Source organism: Syngnathus typhle, unplaced genomic scaffold (genome assembly GCF_033458585.1).
Source record: "Syngnathus typhle isolate RoL2023-S1 ecotype Sweden unplaced genomic scaffold, RoL_Styp_1.0 HiC_scaffold_187, whole genome shotgun sequence".
Lineage (NCBI taxonomy): Eukaryota > Metazoa > Chordata > Actinopteri > Syngnathiformes > Syngnathidae > Syngnathus > Syngnathus typhle.
The window spans coordinates 68,313-85,000 of record NW_026872093.1 but is presented as its reverse complement, the minus strand read 5'-3'; positions in this window follow the sequence as shown (position 1 = coordinate 85,000).

Sequence of the window (16,688 nt, the reverse complement as noted above, 5' to 3'; positions counted from 1 at the left end):
CTTGAGTTAGTGGTTTGCGCCCGGTACTCTACGTTAAAAGTCAGGCGGAACGGCTCTGAAGCTCCAGACGGTGCTTCCTTGAATGCTTAGCCGCCTTTCGAGCTGCCATGCCGGGCTTGAGTTAGTGGTTTGCGCCCGGTACTCTACGTTAAAAGTCAGGCGGAACGGCTCTGAAGCTCCAGACGGTGCTTCCTTGAATGCTTAGCCGCCTTTCGAGCTGCCATGCCGGGCTTGAGTTAGTGGTTTGCGCCCGGTACTCTACGTTAAAAGTCAGGCGGAACGGCTCTGAAGCTCCAGACGGTGCTTCCTTGAATGCTTAGCCGCCTTTCGAGCTGCCATGCCGGGCTTGAGTTAGTGGTTTGCGCCCGGTACTCTACGTTAAAAGTCAGGCGGAACGGCTCTGAAGCTCCAGACGGTGCTTCCTTGAATGCTTAGCCGCCTTTCGAGCTGCCATGCCGGGCTTGAGTTAGTGGTTTGCGCCCGGTACTCTACGTTAAAAGTCAGGCGGAACGGCTCTGAAGCTCCAGACGGTGCTTCCTTGAATGCTTAGCCGCCTTTCGAGCTGCCATGCCGGGCTTGAGTTAGTGGTTTGCGCCCGGTACTCTACGTTAAAAGTCAGGCGGAACGGCTCTGAAGCTCCAGACGGTGCTTCCTTGAATGCTTAGCCGCCTTTCGAGCTGCCATGCCGGGCTTGAGTTAGTGGTTTGCGCCCGGTACTCTACGTTAAAAGTCAGGCGGAACGGCTCTGAAGCTCCAGACGGTGCTTCCTTGAATGCTTAGCCGCCTTTCGAGCTGCCATGCCGGGCTTGAGTTAGTGGTTTGCGCCCGGTACTCTACGTTAAAAGTCAGGCGGAACGGCTCTGAAGCTCCAGACGGTGCTTCCTTGAATGCTTAGCCGCCTTTCGAGCTGCCATGCCGGGCTTGAGTTAGTGGTTTGCGCCCGGTACTCTACGTTAAAAGTCAGGCGGAACGGCTCTGAAGCTCCAGACGGTGCTTCCTTGAATGCTTAGCCGCCTTTCGAGCTGCCATGCCGGGCTTGAGTTAGTGGTTTGCGCCCGGTACTCTACGTTAAAAGTCAGGCGGAACGGCTCTGAAGCTCCAGACGGTGCTTCCTTGAATGCTTAGCCGCCTTTCGAGCTGCCATGCCGGGCTTGAGTTAGTGGTTTGCGCCCGGTACTCTACGTTAAAAGTCAGGCGGAACGGCTCTGAAGCTCCAGACGGTGCTTCCTTGAATGCTTAGCCGCCTTTCGAGCTGCCATGCCGGGCTTGAGTTAGTGGTTTGCGCCCGGTACTCTACGTTAAAAGTCAGGCGGAACGGCTCTGAAGCTCCAGACGGTGCTTCCTTGAATGCTTAGCCGCCTTTCGAGCTGCCATGCCGGGCTTGAGTTAGTGGTTTGCGCCCGGTACTCTACGTTAAAAGTCAGGCGGAACGGCTCTGAAGCTCCAGACGGTGCTTCCTTGAATGCTTAGCCGCCTTTCGAGCTGCCATGCCGGGCTTGAGTTAGTGGTTTGCGCCCGGTACTCTACGTTAAAAGTCAGGCGGAACGGCTCTGAAGCTCCAGACGGTGCTTCCTTGAATGCTTAGCCGCCTTTCGAGCTGCCATGCCGGGCTTGAGTTAGTGGTTTGCGCCCGGTACTCTACGTTAAAAGTCAGGCGGAACGGCTCTGAAGCTCCAGACGGTGCTTCCTTGAATGCTTAGCCGCCTTTCGAGCTGCCATGCCGGGCTTGAGTTAGTGGTTTGCGCCCGGTACTCTACGTTAAAAGTCAGGCGGAACGGCTCTGAAGCTCCAGACGGTGCTTCCTTGAATGCTTAGCCGCCTTTCGAGCTGCCATGCCGGGCTTGAGTTAGTGGTTTGCGCCCGGTACTCTACGTTAAAAGTCAGGCGGAACGGCTCTGAAGCTCCAGACGGTGCTTCCTTGAATGCTTAGCCGCCTTTCGAGCTGCCATGCCGGGCTTGAGTTAGTGGTTTGCGCCCGGTACTCTACGTTAAAAGTCAGGCGGAACGGCTCTGAAGCTCCAGACGGTGCTTCCTTGAATGCTTAGCCGCCTTTCGAGCTGCCATGCCGGGCTTGAGTTAGTGGTTTGCGCCCGGTACTCTACGTTAAAAGTCAGGCGGAACGGCTCTGAAGCTCCAGACGGTGCTTCCTTGAATGCTTAGCCGCCTTTCGAGCTGCCATGCCGGGCTTGAGTTAGTGGTTTGCGCCCGGTACTCTACGTTAAAAGTCAGGCGGAACGGCTCTGAAGCTCCAGACGGTGCTTCCTTGAATGCTTAGCCGCCTTTCGAGCTGCCATGCCGGGCTTGAGTTAGTGGTTTGCGCCCGGTACTCTACGTTAAAAGTCAGGCGGAACGGCTCTGAAGCTCCAGACGGTGCTTCCTTGAATGCTTAGCCGCCTTTCGAGCTGCCATGCCGGGCTTGAGTTAGTGGTTTGCGCCCGGTACTCTACGTTAAAAGTCAGGCGGAACGGCTCTGAAGCTCCAGACGGTGCTTCCTTGAATGCTTAGCCGCCTTTCGAGCTGCCATGCCGGGCTTGAGTTAGTGGTTTGCGCCCGGTACTCTACGTTAAAAGTCAGGCGGAACGGCTCTGAAGCTCCAGACGGTGCTTCCTTGAATGCTTAGCCGCCTTTCGAGCTGCCATGCCGGGCTTGAGTTAGTGGTTTGCGCCCGGTACTCTACGTTAAAAGTCAGGCGGAACGGCTCTGAAGCTCCAGACGGTGCTTCCTTGAATGCTTAGCCGCCTTTCGAGCTGCCATGCCGGGCTTGAGTTAGTGGTTTGCGCCCGGTACTCTACGTTAAAAGTCAGGCGGAACGGCTCTGAAGCTCCAGACGGTGCTTCCTTGAATGCTTAGCCGCCTTTCGAGCTGCCATGCCGGGCTTGAGTTAGTGGTTTGCGCCCGGTACTCTACGTTAAAAGTCAGGCGGAACGGCTCTGAAGCTCCAGACGGTGCTTCCTTGAATGCTTAGCCGCCTTTCGAGCTGCCATGCCGGGCTTGAGTTAGTGGTTTGCGCCCGGTACTCTACGTTAAAAGTCAGGCGGAACGGCTCTGAAGCTCCAGACGGTGCTTCCTTGAATGCTTAGCCGCCTTTCGAGCTGCCATGCCGGGCTTGAGTTAGTGGTTTGCGCCCGGTACTCTACGTTAAAAGTCAGGCGGAACGGCTCTGAAGCTCCAGACGGTGCTTCCTTGAATGCTTAGCCGCCTTTCGAGCTGCCATGCCGGGCTTGAGTTAGTGGTTTGCGCCCGGTACTCTACGTTAAAAGTCAGGCGGAACGGCTCTGAAGCTCCAGACGGTGCTTCCTTGAATGCTTAGCCGCCTTTCGAGCTGCCATGCCGGGCTTGAGTTAGTGGTTTGCGCCCGGTACTCTACGTTAAAAGTCAGGCGGAACGGCTCTGAAGCTCCAGACGGTGCTTCCTTGAATGCTTAGCCGCCTTTCGAGCTGCCATGCCGGGCTTGAGTTAGTGGTTTGCGCCCGGTACTCTACGTTAAAAGTCAGGCGGAACGGCTCTGAAGCTCCAGACGGTGCTTCCTTGAATGCTTAGCCGCCTTTCGAGCTGCCATGCCGGGCTTGAGTTAGTGGTTTGCGCCCGGTACTCTACGTTAAAAGTCAGGCGGAACGGCTCTGAAGCTCCAGACGGTGCTTCCTTGAATGCTTAGCCGCCTTTCGAGCTGCCATGCCGGGCTTGAGTTAGTGGTTTGCGCCCGGTACTCTACGTTAAAAGTCAGGCGGAACGGCTCTGAAGCTCCAGACGGTGCTTCCTTGAATGCTTAGCCGCCTTTCGAGCTGCCATGCCGGGCTTGAGTTAGTGGTTTGCGCCCGGTACTCTACGTTAAAAGTCAGGCGGAACGGCTCTGAAGCTCCAGACGGTGCTTCCTTGAATGCTTAGCCGCCTTTCGAGCTGCCATGCCGGGCTTGAGTTAGTGGTTTGCGCCCGGTACTCTACGTTAAAAGTCAGGCGGAACGGCTCTGAAGCTCCAGACGGTGCTTCCTTGAATGCTTAGCCGCCTTTCGAGCTGCCATGCCGGGCTTGAGTTAGTGGTTTGCGCCCGGTACTCTACGTTAAAAGTCAGGCGGAACGGCTCTGAAGCTCCAGACGGTGCTTCCTTGAATGCTTAGCCGCCTTTCGAGCTGCCATGCCGGGCTTGAGTTAGTGGTTTGCGCCCGGTACTCTACGTTAAAAGTCAGGCGGAACGGCTCTGAAGCTCCAGACGGTGCTTCCTTGAATGCTTAGCCGCCTTTCGAGCTGCCATGCCGGGCTTGAGTTAGTGGTTTGCGCCCGGTACTCTACGTTAAAAGTCAGGCGGAACGGCTCTGAAGCTCCAGACGGTGCTTCCTTGAATGCTTAGCCGCCTTTCGAGCTGCCATGCCGGGCTTGAGTTAGTGGTTTGCGCCCGGTACTCTACGTTAAAAGTCAGGCGGAACGGCTCTGAAGCTCCAGACGGTGCTTCCTTGAATGCTTAGCCGCCTTTCGAGCTGCCATGCCGGGCTTGAGTTAGTGGTTTGCGCCCGGTACTCTACGTTAAAAGTCAGGCGGAACGGCTCTGAAGCTCCAGACGGTGCTTCCTTGAATGCTTAGCCGCCTTTCGAGCTGCCATGCCGGGCTTGAGTTAGTGGTTTGCGCCCGGTACTCTACGTTAAAAGTCAGGCGGAACGGCTCTGAAGCTCCAGACGGTGCTTCCTTGAATGCTTAGCCGCCTTTCGAGCTGCCATGCCGGGCTTGAGTTAGTGGTTTGCGCCCGGTACTCTACGTTAAAAGTCAGGCGGAACGGCTCTGAAGCTCCAGACGGTGCTTCCTTGAATGCTTAGACCGCCTTTCGAGCTGCCATGCCGGGCTTGAGTTAGTGGTTTGCGCCCGGTACTCTACGTTAAAAGTCAGGCGGAACGGCTCTGAAGCTCCAGACGGTGCTTCCTTGAATGCTTAGCCGCCTTTCGAGCTGCCATGCCGGGCTTGAGTTAGTGGTTTGCGCCCGGTACTCTACGTTAAAAGTCAGGCGGAACGGCTCTGAAGCTCCAGACGGTGCTTCCTTGAATGCTTAGCCGCCTTTCGAGCTGCCATGCCGGGCTTGAGTTAGTGGTTTGCGCCCGGTACTCTACGTTAAAAGTCAGGCGGAACGGCTCTGAAGCTCCAGACGGTGCTTCCTTGAATGCTTAGCCGCCTTTCGAGCTGCCATGCCGGGCTTGAGTTAGTGGTTTGCGCCCGGTACTCTACGTTAAAAGTCAGGCGGAACGGCTCTGAAGCTCCAGACGGTGCTTCCTTGAATGCTTAGCCGCCTTTCGAGCTGCCATGCCGGGCTTGAGTTAGTGGTTTGCGCCCGGTACTCTACGTTAAAAGTCAGGCGGAACGGCTCTGAAGCTCCAGACGGTGCTTCCTTGAATGCTTAGCCGCCTTTCGAGCTGCCATGCCGGGCTTGAGTTAGTGGTTTGCGCCCGGTACTCTACGTTAAAAGTCAGGCGGAACGGCTCTGAAGCTCCAGACGGTGCTTCCTTGAATGCTTAGCCGCCTTTCGAGCTGCCATGCCGGGCTTGAGTTAGTGGTTTGCGCCCGGTACTCTACGTTAAAAGTCAGGCGGAACGGCTCTGAAGCTCCAGACGGTGCTTCCTTGAATGCTTAGCCGCCTTTCGAGCTGCCATGCCGGGCTTGAGTTAGTGGTTTGCGCCCGGTACTCTACGTTAAAAGTCAGGCGGAACGGCTCTGAAGCTCCAGACGGTGCTTCCTTGAATGCTTAGCCGCCTTTCGAGCTGCCATGCCGGGCTTGAGTTAGTGGTTTGCGCCCGGTACTCTACGTTAAAAGTCAGGCGGAACGGCTCTGAAGCTCCAGACGGTGCTTCCTTGAATGCTTAGCCGCCTTTCGAGCTGCCATGCCGGGCTTGAGTTAGTGGTTTGCGCCCGGTACTCTACGTTAAAAGTCAGGCGGAACGGCTCTGAAGCTCCAGACGGTGCTTCCTTGAATGCTTAGCCGCCTTTCGAGCTGCCATGCCGGGCTTGAGTTAGTGGTTTGCGCCCGGTACTCTACGTTAAAAGTCAGGCGGAACGGCTCTGAAGCTCCAGACGGTGCTTCCTTGAATGCTTAGCCGCCTTTCGAGCTGCCATGCCGGGCTTGAGTTAGTGGTTTGCGCCCGGTACTCTACGTTAAAAGTCAGGCGGAACGGCTCTGAAGCTCCAGACGGTGCTTCCTTGAATGCTTAGCCGCCTTTCGAGCTGCCATGCCGGGCTTGAGTTAGTGGTTTGCGCCCGGTACTCTACGTTAAAAGTCAGGCGGAACGGCTCTGAAGCTCCAGACGGTGCTTCCTTGAATGCTTAGCCGCCTTTCGAGCTGCCATGCCGGGCTTGAGTTAGTGGTTTGCGCCCGGTACTCTACGTTAAAAGTCAGGCGGAACGGCTCTGAAGCTCCAGACGGTGCTTCCTTGAATGCTTAGCCGCCTTTCGAGCTGCCATGCCGGGCTTGAGTTAGTGGTTTGCGCCCGGTACTCTACGTTAAAAGTCAGGCGGAACGGCTCTGAAGCTCCAGACGGTGCTTCCTTGAATGCTTAGCCGCCTTTCGAGCTGCCATGCCGGGCTTGAGTTAGTGGTTTGCGCCCGGTACTCTACGTTAAAAGTCAGGCGGAACGGCTCTGAAGCTCCAGACGGTGCTTCCTTGAATGCTTAGCCGCCTTTCGAGCTGCCATGCCGGGCTTGAGTTAGTGGTTTGCGCCCGGTACTCTACGTTAAAAGTCAGGCGGAACGGCTCTGAAGCTCCAGACGGTGCTTCCTTGAATGCTTAGCCGCCTTTCGAGCTGCCATGCCGGGCTTGAGTTAGTGGTTTGCGCCCGGTACTCTACGTTAAAAGTCAGGCGGAACGGCTCTGAAGCTCCAGACGGTGCTTCCTTGAATGCTTAGCCGCCTTTCGAGCTGCCATGCCGGGCTTGAGTTAGTGGTTTGCGCCCGGTACTCTACGTTAAAAGTCAGGCGGAACGGCTCTGAAGCTCCAGACGGTGCTTCCTTGAATGCTTAGCCGCCTTTCGAGCTGCCATGCCGGGCTTGAGTTAGTGGTTTGCGCCCGGTACTCTACGTTAAAAGTCAGGCGGAACGGCTCTGAAGCTCCAGACGGTGCTTCCTTGAATGCTTAGCCGCCTTTCGAGCTGCCATGCCGGGCTTGAGTTAGTGGTTTGCGCCCGGTACTCTACGTTAAAAGTCAGGCGGAACGGCTCTGAAGCTCCAGACGGTGCTTCCTTGAATGCTTAGCCGCCTTTCGAGCTGCCATGCCGGGCTTGAGTTAGTGGTTTGCGCCCGGTACTCTACGTTAAAAGTCAGGCGGAACGGCTCTGAAGCTCCAGACGGTGCTTCCTTGAATGCTTAGCCGCCTTTCGAGCTGCCATGCCGGGCTTGAGTTAGTGGTTTGCGCCCGGTACTCTACGTTAAAAGTCAGGCGGAACGGCTCTGAAGCTCCAGACGGTGCTTCCTTGAATGCTTAGCCGCCTTTCGAGCTGCCATGCCGGGCTTGAGTTAGTGGTTTGCGCCCGGTACTCTACGTTAAAAGTCAGGCGGAACGGCTCTGAAGCTCCAGACGGTGCTTCCTTGAATGCTTAGCCGCCTTTCGAGCTGCCATGCCGGGCTTGAGTTAGTGGTTTGCGCCCGGTACTCTACGTTAAAAGTCAGGCGGAACGGCTCTGAAGCTCCAGACGGTGCTTCCTTGAATGCTTAGCCGCCTTTCGAGCTGCCATGCCGGGCTTGAGTTAGTGGTTTGCGCCCGGTACTCTACGTTAAAAGTCAGGCGGAACGGCTCTGAAGCTCCAGACGGTGCTTCCTTGAATGCTTAGCCGCCTTTCGAGCTGCCATGCCGGGCTTGAGTTAGTGGTTTGCGCCCGGTACTCTACGTTAAAAGTCAGGCGGAACGGCTCTGAAGCTCCAGACGGTGCTTCCTTGAATGCTTAGCCGCCTTTCGAGCTGCCATGCCGGGCTTGAGTTAGTGGTTTGCGCCCGGTACTCTACGTTAAAAGTCAGGCGGAACGGCTCTGAAGCTCCAGACGGTGCTTCCTTGAATGCTTAGCCGCCTTTCGAGCTGCCATGCCGGGCTTGAGTTAGTGGTTTGCGCCCGGTACTCTACGTTAAAAGTCAGGCGGAACGGCTCTGAAGCTCCAGACGGTGCTTCCTTGAATGCTTAGCCGCCTTTCGAGCTGCCATGCCGGGCTTGAGTTAGTGGTTTGCGCCCGGTACTCTACGTTAAAAGTCAGGCGGAACGGCTCTGAAGCTCCAGACGGTGCTTCCTTGAATGCTTAGCCGCCTTTCGAGCTGCCATGCCGGGCTTGAGTTAGTGGTTTGCGCCCGGTACTCTACGTTAAAAGTCAGGCGGAACGGCTCTGAAGCTCCAGACGGTGCTTCCTTGAATGCTTAGCCGCCTTTCGAGCTGCCATGCCGGGCTTGAGTTAGTGGTTTGCGCCCGGTACTCTACGTTAAAAGTCAGGCGGAACGGCTCTGAAGCTCCAGACGGTGCTTCCTTGAATGCTTAGCCGCCTTTCGAGCTGCCATGCCGGGCTTGAGTTAGTGGTTTGCGCCCGGTACTCTACGTTAAAAGTCAGGCGGAACGGCTCTGAAGCTCCAGACGGTGCTTCCTTGAATGCTTAGCCGCCTTTCGAGCTGCCATGCCGGGCTTGAGTTAGTGGTTTGCGCCCGGTACTCTACGTTAAAAGTCAGGCGGAACGGCTCTGAAGCTCCAGACGGTGCTTCCTTGAATGCTTAGCCGCCTTTCGAGCTGCCATGCCGGGCTTGAGTTAGTGGTTTGCGCCCGGTACTCTACGTTAAAAGTCAGGCGGAACGGCTCTGAAGCTCCAGACGGTGCTTCCTTGAATGCTTAGCCGCCTTTCGAGCTGCCATGCCGGGCTTGAGTTAGTGGTTTGCGCCCGGTACTCTACGTTAAAAGTCAGGCGGAACGGCTCTGAAGCTCCAGACGGTGCTTCCTTGAATGCTTAGCCGCCTTTCGAGCTGCCATGCCGGGCTTGAGTTAGTGGTTTGCGCCCGGTACTCTACGTTAAAAGTCAGGCGGAACGGCTCTGAAGCTCCAGACGGTGCTTCCTTGAATGCTTAGCCGCCTTTCGAGCTGCCATGCCGGGCTTGAGTTAGTGGTTTGCGCCCGGTACTCTACGTTAAAAGTCAGGCGGAACGGCTCTGAAGCTCCAGACGGTGCTTCCTTGAATGCTTAGCCGCCTTTCGAGCTGCCATGCCGGGCTTGAGTTAGTGGTTTGCGCCCGGTACTCTACGTTAAAAGTCAGGCGGAACGGCTCTGAAGCTCCAGACGGTGCTTCCTTGAATGCTTAGCCGCCTTTCGAGCTGCCATGCCGGGCTTGAGTTAGTGGTTTGCGCCCGGTACTCTACGTTAAAAGTCAGGCGGAACGGCTCTGAAGCTCCAGACGGTGCTTCCTTGAATGCTTAGCCGCCTTTCGAGCTGCCATGCCGGGCTTGAGTTAGTGGTTTGCGCCCGGTACTCTACGTTAAAAGTCAGGCGGAACGGCTCTGAAGCTCCAGACGGTGCTTCCTTGAATGCTTAGCCGCCTTTCGAGCTGCCATGCCGGGCTTGAGTTAGTGGTTTGCGCCCGGTACTCTACGTTAAAAGTCAGGCGGAACGGCTCTGAAGCTCCAGACGGTGCTTCCTTGAATGCTTAGCCGCCTTTCGAGCTGCCATGCCGGGCTTGAGTTAGTGGTTTGCGCCCGGTACTCTACGTTAAAAGTCAGGCGGAACGGCTCTGAAGCTCCAGACGGTGCTTCCTTGAATGCTTAGCCGCCTTTCGAGCTGCCATGCCGGGCTTGAGTTAGTGGTTTGCGCCCGGTACTCTACGTTAAAAGTCAGGCGGAACGGCTCTGAAGCTCCAGACGGTGCTTCCTTGAATGCTTAGCCGCCTTTCGAGCTGCCATGCCGGGCTTGAGTTAGTGGTTTGCGCCCGGTACTCTACGTTAAAAGTCAGGCGGAACGGCTCTGAAGCTCCAGACGGTGCTTCCTTGAATGCTTAGCCGCCTTTCGAGCTGCCATGCCGGGCTTGAGTTAGTGGTTTGCGCCCGGTACTCTACGTTAAAAGTCAGGCGGAACGGCTCTGAAGCTCCAGACGGTGCTTCCTTGAATGCTTAGCCGCCTTTCGAGCTGCCATGCCGGGCTTGAGTTAGTGGTTTGCGCCCGGTACTCTACGTTAAAAGTCAGGCGGAACGGCTCTGAAGCTCCAGACGGTGCTTCCTTGAATGCTTAGCCGCCTTTCGAGCTGCCATGCCGGGCTTGAGTTAGTGGTTTGCGCCCGGTACTCTACGTTAAAAGTCAGGCGGAACGGCTCTGAAGCTCCAGACGGTGCTTCCTTGAATGCTTAGCCGCCTTTCGAGCTGCCATGCCGGGCTTGAGTTAGTGGTTTGCGCCCGGTACTCTACGTTAAAAGTCAGGCGGAACGGCTCTGAAGCTCCAGACGGTGCTTCCTTGAATGCTTAGCCGCCTTTCGAGCTGCCATGCCGGGCTTGAGTTAGTGGTTTGCGCCCGGTACTCTACGTTAAAAGTCAGGCGGAACGGCTCTGAAGCTCCAGACGGTGCTTCCTTGAATGCTTAGCCGCCTTTCGAGCTGCCATGCCGGGCTTGAGTTAGTGGTTTGCGCCCGGTACTCTACGTTAAAAGTCAGGCGGAACGGCTCTGAAGCTCCAGACGGTGCTTCCTTGAATGCTTAGCCGCCTTTCGAGCTGCCATGCCGGGCTTGAGTTAGTGGTTTGCGCCCGGTACTCTACGTTAAAAGTCAGGCGGAACGGCTCTGAAGCTCCAGACGGTGCTTCCTTGAATGCTTAGCCGCCTTTCGAGCTGCCATGCCGGGCTTGAGTTAGTGGTTTGCGCCCGGTACTCTACGTTAAAAGTCAGGCGGAACGGCTCTGAAGCTCCAGACGGTGCTTCCTTGAATGCTTAGCCGCCTTTCGAGCTGCCATGCCGGGCTTGAGTTAGTGGTTTGCGCCCGGTACTCTACGTTAAAAGTCAGGCGGAACGGCTCTGAAGCTCCAGACGGTGCTTCCTTGAATGCTTAGCCGCCTTTCGAGCTGCCATGCCGGGCTTGAGTTAGTGGTTTGCGCCCGGTACTCTACGTTAAAAGTCAGGCGGAACGGCTCTGAAGCTCCAGACGGTGCTTCCTTGAATGCTTAGCCGCCTTTCGAGCTGCCATGCCGGGCTTGAGTTAGTGGTTTGCGCCCGGTACTCTACGTTAAAAGTCAGGCGGAACGGCTCTGAAGCTCCAGACGGTGCTTCCTTGAATGCTTAGCCGCCTTTCGAGCTGCCATGCCGGGCTTGAGTTAGTGGTTTGCGCCCGGTACTCTACGTTAAAAGTCAGGCGGAACGGCTCTGAAGCTCCAGACGGTGCTTCCTTGAATGCTTAGCCGCCTTTCGAGCTGCCATGCCGGGCTTGAGTTAGTGGTTTGCGCCCGGTACTCTACGTTAAAAGTCAGGCGGAACGGCTCTGAAGCTCCAGACGGTGCTTCCTTGAATGCTTAGCCGCCTTTCGAGCTGCCATGCCGGGCTTGAGTTAGTGGTTTGCGCCCGGTACTCTACGTTAAAAGTCAGGCGGAACGGCTCTGAAGCTCCAGACGGTGCTTCCTTGAATGCTTAGCCGCCTTTCGAGCTGCCATGCCGGGCTTGAGTTAGTGGTTTGCGCCCGGTACTCTACGTTAAAAGTCAGGCGGAACGGCTCTGAAGCTCCAGACGGTGCTTCCTTGAATGCTTAGCCGCCTTTCGAGCTGCCATGCCGGGCTTGAGTTAGTGGTTTGCGCCCGGTACTCTACGTTAAAAGTCAGGCGGAACGGCTCTGAAGCTCCAGACGGTGCTTCCTTGAATGCTTAGCCGCCTTTCGAGCTGCCATGCCGGGCTTGAGTTAGTGGTTTGCGCCCGGTACTCTACGTTAAAAGTCAGGCGGAACGGCTCTGAAGCTCCAGACGGTGCTTCCTTGAATGCTTAGCCGCCTTTCGAGCTGCCATGCCGGGCTTGAGTTAGTGGTTTGCGCCCGGTACTCTACGTTAAAAGTCAGGCGGAACGGCTCTGAAGCTCCAGACGGTGCTTCCTTGAATGCTTAGCCGCCTTTCGAGCTGCCATGCCGGGCTTGAGTTAGTGGTTTGCGCCCGGTACTCTACGTTAAAAGTCAGGCGGAACGGCTCTGAAGCTCCAGACGGTGCTTCCTTGAATGCTTAGCCGCCTTTCGAGCTGCCATGCCGGGCTTGAGTTAGTGGTTTGCGCCCGGTACTCTACGTTAAAAGTCAGGCGGAACGGCTCTGAAGCTCCAGACGGTGCTTCCTTGAATGCTTAGCCGCCTTTCGAGCTGCCATGCCGGGCTTGAGTTAGTGGTTTGCGCCCGGTACTCTACGTTAAAAGTCAGGCGGAACGGCTCTGAAGCTCCAGACGGTGCTTCCTTGAATGCTTAGCCGCCTTTCGAGCTGCCATGCCGGGCTTGAGTTAGTGGTTTGCGCCCGGTACTCTACGTTAAAAGTCAGGCGGAACGGCTCTGAAGCTCCAGACGGTGCTTCCTTGAATGCTTAGCCGCCTTTCGAGCTGCCATGCCGGGCTTGAGTTAGTGGTTTGCGCCCGGTACTCTACGTTAAAAGTCAGGCGGAACGGCTCTGAAGCTCCAGACGGTGCTTCCTTGAATGCTTAGCCGCCTTTCGAGCTGCCATGCCGGGCTTGAGTTAGTGGTTTGCGCCCGGTACTCTACGTTAAAAGTCAGGCGGAACGGCTCTGAAGCTCCAGACGGTGCTTCCTTGAATGCTTAGCCGCCTTTCGAGCTGCCATGCCGGGCTTGAGTTAGTGGTTTGCGCCCGGTACTCTACGTTAAAAGTCAGGCGGAACGGCTCTGAAGCTCCAGACGGTGCTTCCTTGAATGCTTAGCCGCCTTTCGAGCTGCCATGCCGGGCTTGAGTTAGTGGTTTGCGCCCGGTACTCTACGTTAAAAGTCAGGCGGAACGGCTCTGAAGCTCCAGACGGTGCTTCCTTGAATGCTTAGCCGCCTTTCGAGCTGCCATGCCGGGCTTGAGTTAGTGGTTTGCGCCCGGTACTCTACGTTAAAAGTCAGGCGGAACGGCTCTGAAGCTCCAGACGGTGCTTCCTTGAATGCTTAGCCGCCTTTCGAGCTGCCATGCCGGGCTTGAGTTAGTGGTTTGCGCCCGGTACTCTACGTTAAAAGTCAGGCGGAACGGCTCTGAAGCTCCAGACGGTGCTTCCTTGAATGCTTAGCCGCCTTTCGAGCTGCCATGCCGGGCTTGAGTTAGTGGTTTGCGCCCGGTACTCTACGTTAAAAGTCAGGCGGAACGGCTCTGAAGCTCCAGACGGTGCTTCCTTGAATGCTTAGCCGCCTTTCGAGCTGCCATGCCGGGCTTGAGTTAGTGGTTTGCGCCCGGTACTCTACGTTAAAAGTCAGGCGGAACGGCTCTGAAGCTCCAGACGGTGCTTCCTTGAATGCTTAGCCGCCTTTCGAGCTGCCATGCCGGGCTTGAGTTAGTGGTTTGCGCCCGGTACTCTACGTTAAAAGTCAGGCGGAACGGCTCTGAAGCTCCAGACGGTGCTTCCTTGAATGCTTAGCCGCCTTTCGAGCTGCCATGCCGGGCTTGAGTTAGTGGTTTGCGCCCGGTACTCTACGTTAAAAGTCAGGCGGAACGGCTCTGAAGCTCCAGACGGTGCTTCCTTGAATGCTTAGCCGCCTTTCGAGCTGCCATGCCGGGCTTGAGTTAGTGGTTTGCGCCCGGTACTCTACGTTAAAAGTCAGGCGGAACGGCTCTGAAGCTCCAGACGGTGCTTCCTTGAATGCTTAGCCGCCTTTCGAGCTGCCATGCCGGGCTTGAGTTAGTGGTTTGCGCCCGGTACTCTACGTTAAAAGTCAGGCGGAACGGCTCTGAAGCTCCAGACGGTGCTTCCTTGAATGCTTAGCCGCCTTTCGAGCTGCCATGCCGGGCTTGAGTTAGTGGTTTGCGCCCGGTACTCTACGTTAAAAGTCAGGCGGAACGGCTCTGAAGCTCCAGACGGTGCTTCCTTGAATGCTTAGCCGCCTTTCGAGCTGCCATGCCGGGCTTGAGTTAGTGGTTTGCGCCCGGTACTCTACGTTAAAAGTCAGGCGGAACGGCTCTGAAGCTCCAGACGGTGCTTCCTTGAATGCTTAGCCGCCTTTCGAGCTGCCATGCCGGGCTTGAGTTAGTGGTTTGCGCCCGGTACTCTACGTTAAAAGTCAGGCGGAACGGCTCTGAAGCTCCAGACGGTGCTTCCTTGAATGCTTAGCCGCCTTTCGAGCTGCCATGCCGGGCTTGAGTTAGTGGTTTGCGCCCGGTACTCTACGTTAAAAGTCAGGCGGAACGGCTCTGAAGCTCCAGACGGTGCTTCCTTGAATGCTTAGCCGCCTTTCGAGCTGCCATGCCGGGCTTGAGTTAGTGGTTTGCGCCCGGTACTCTACGTTAAAAGTCAGGCGGAACGGCTCTGAAGCTCCAGACGGTGCTTCCTTGAATGCTTAGCCGCCTTTCGAGCTGCCATGCCGGGCTTGAGTTAGTGGTTTGCGCCCGGTACTCTACGTTAAAAGTCAGGCGGAACGGCTCTGAAGCTCCAGACGGTGCTTCCTTGAATGCTTAGCCGCCTTTCGAGCTGCCATGCCGGGCTTGAGTTAGTGGTTTGCGCCCGGTACTCTACGTTAAAAGTCAGGCGGAACGGCTCTGAAGCTCCAGACGGTGCTTCCTTGAATGCTTAGAGCCGCCTTTCGAGCTGCCATGCCGGGCTTGAGTTAGTGGTTTGCGCCCGGTACTCTACGTTAAAAGTCAGGCGGAACGGCTCTGAAGCTCCAGACGGTGCTTCCTTGAATGCTTAGCCGCCTTTCGAGCTGCCATGCCGGGCTTGAGTTAGTGGTTTGCGCCCGGTACTCTACGTTAAAAGTCAGGCGGAACGGCTCTGAAGCTCCAGACGGTGCTTCCTTGAATGCTTAGCCGCCTTTCGAGCTGCCATGCCGGGCTTGAGTTAGTGGTTTGCGCCCGGTACTCTACGTTAAAAGTCAGGCGGAACGGCTCTGAAGCTCCAGACGGTGCTTCCTTGAATGCTTAGCCGCCTTTCGAGCTGCCATGCCGGGCTTGAGTTAGTGGTTTGCGCCCGGTACTCTACGTTAAAAGTCAGGCGGAACGGCTCTGAAGCTCCAGACGGTGCTTCCTTGAATGCTTAGCCGCCTTTCGAGCTGCCATGCCGGGCTTGAGTTAGTGGTTTGCGCCCGGTACTCTACGTTAAAAGTCAGGCGGAACGGCTCTGAAGCTCCAGACGGTGCTTCCTTGAATGCTTAGCCGCCTTTCGAGCTGCCATGCCGGGCTTGAGTTAGTGGTTTGCGCCCGGTACTCTACGTTAAAAGTCAGGCGGAACGGCTCTGAAGCTCCAGACGGTGCTTCCTTGAATGCTTAGCCGCCTTTCGAGCTGCCATGCCGGGCTTGAGTTAGTGGTTTGCGCCCGGTACTCTACGTTAAAAGTCAGGCGGAACGGCTCTGAAGCTCCAGACGGTGCTTCCTTGAATGCTTAGCCGCCTTTCGAGCTGCCATGCCGGGCTTGAGTTAGTGGTTTGCGCCCGGTACTCTACGTTAAAAGTCAGGCGGAACGGCTCTGAAGCTCCAGACGGTGCTTCCTTGAATGCTTAGCCGCCTTTCGAGCTGCCATGCCGGGCTTGAGTTAGTGGTTTGCGCCCGGTACTCTACGTTAAAAGTCAGGCGGAACGGCTCTGAAGCTCCAGACGGTGCTTCCTTGAATGCTTAGCCGCCTTTCGAGCTGCCATGCCGGGCTTGAGTTAGTGGTTTGCGCCCGGTACTCTACGTTAAAAGTCAGGCGGAACGGCTCTGAAGCTCCAGACGGTGCTTCCTTGAATGCTTAGCCGCCTTTCGAGCTGCCATGCCGGGCTTGAGTTAGTGGTTTGCGCCCGGTACTCTACGTTAAAAGTCAGGCGGAACGGCTCTGAAGCTCCAGACGGTGCTTCCTTGAATGCTTAGCCGCCTTTCGAGCTGCCATGCCGGGCTTGAGTTAGTGGTTTGCGCCCGGTACTCTACGTTAAAAGTCAGGCGGAACGGCTCTGAAGCTCCAGACGGTGCTTCCTTGAATGCTTAGCCGCCTTTCGAGCTGCCATGCCGGGCTTGAGTTAGTGGTTTGCGCCCGGTACTCTACGTTAAAAGTCAGGCGGAACGGCTCTGAAGCTCCAGACGGTGCTTCCTTGAATGCTTAGCCGCCTTTCGAGCTGCCATGCCGGGCTTGAGTTAGTGGTTTGCGCCCGGTACTCTACGTTAAAAGTCAGGCGGAACGGCTCTGAAGCTCCAGACGGTGCTTCCTTGAATGCTTAGCCGCCTTTCGAGCTGCCATGCCGGGCTTGAGTTAGTGGTTTGCGCCCGGTACTCTACGTTAAAAGTCAGGCGGAACGGCTCTGAAGCTCCAGACGGTGCTTCCTTGAATGCTTAGCCGCCTTTCGAGCTGCCATGCCGGGCTTGAGTTAGTGGTTTGCGCCCGGTACTCTACGTTAAAAGTCAGGCGGAACGGCTCTGAAGCTCCAGACGGTGCTTCCTTGAATGCTTAGCCGCCTTTCGAGCTGCCATGCCGGGCTTGAGTTAGTGGTTTGCGCCCGGTACTCTACGTTAAAAGTCAGGCGGAACGGCTCTGAAGCTCCAGACGGTGCTTCCTTGAATGCTTAGCCGCCTTTCGAGCTGCCATGCCGGGCTTGAGTTAG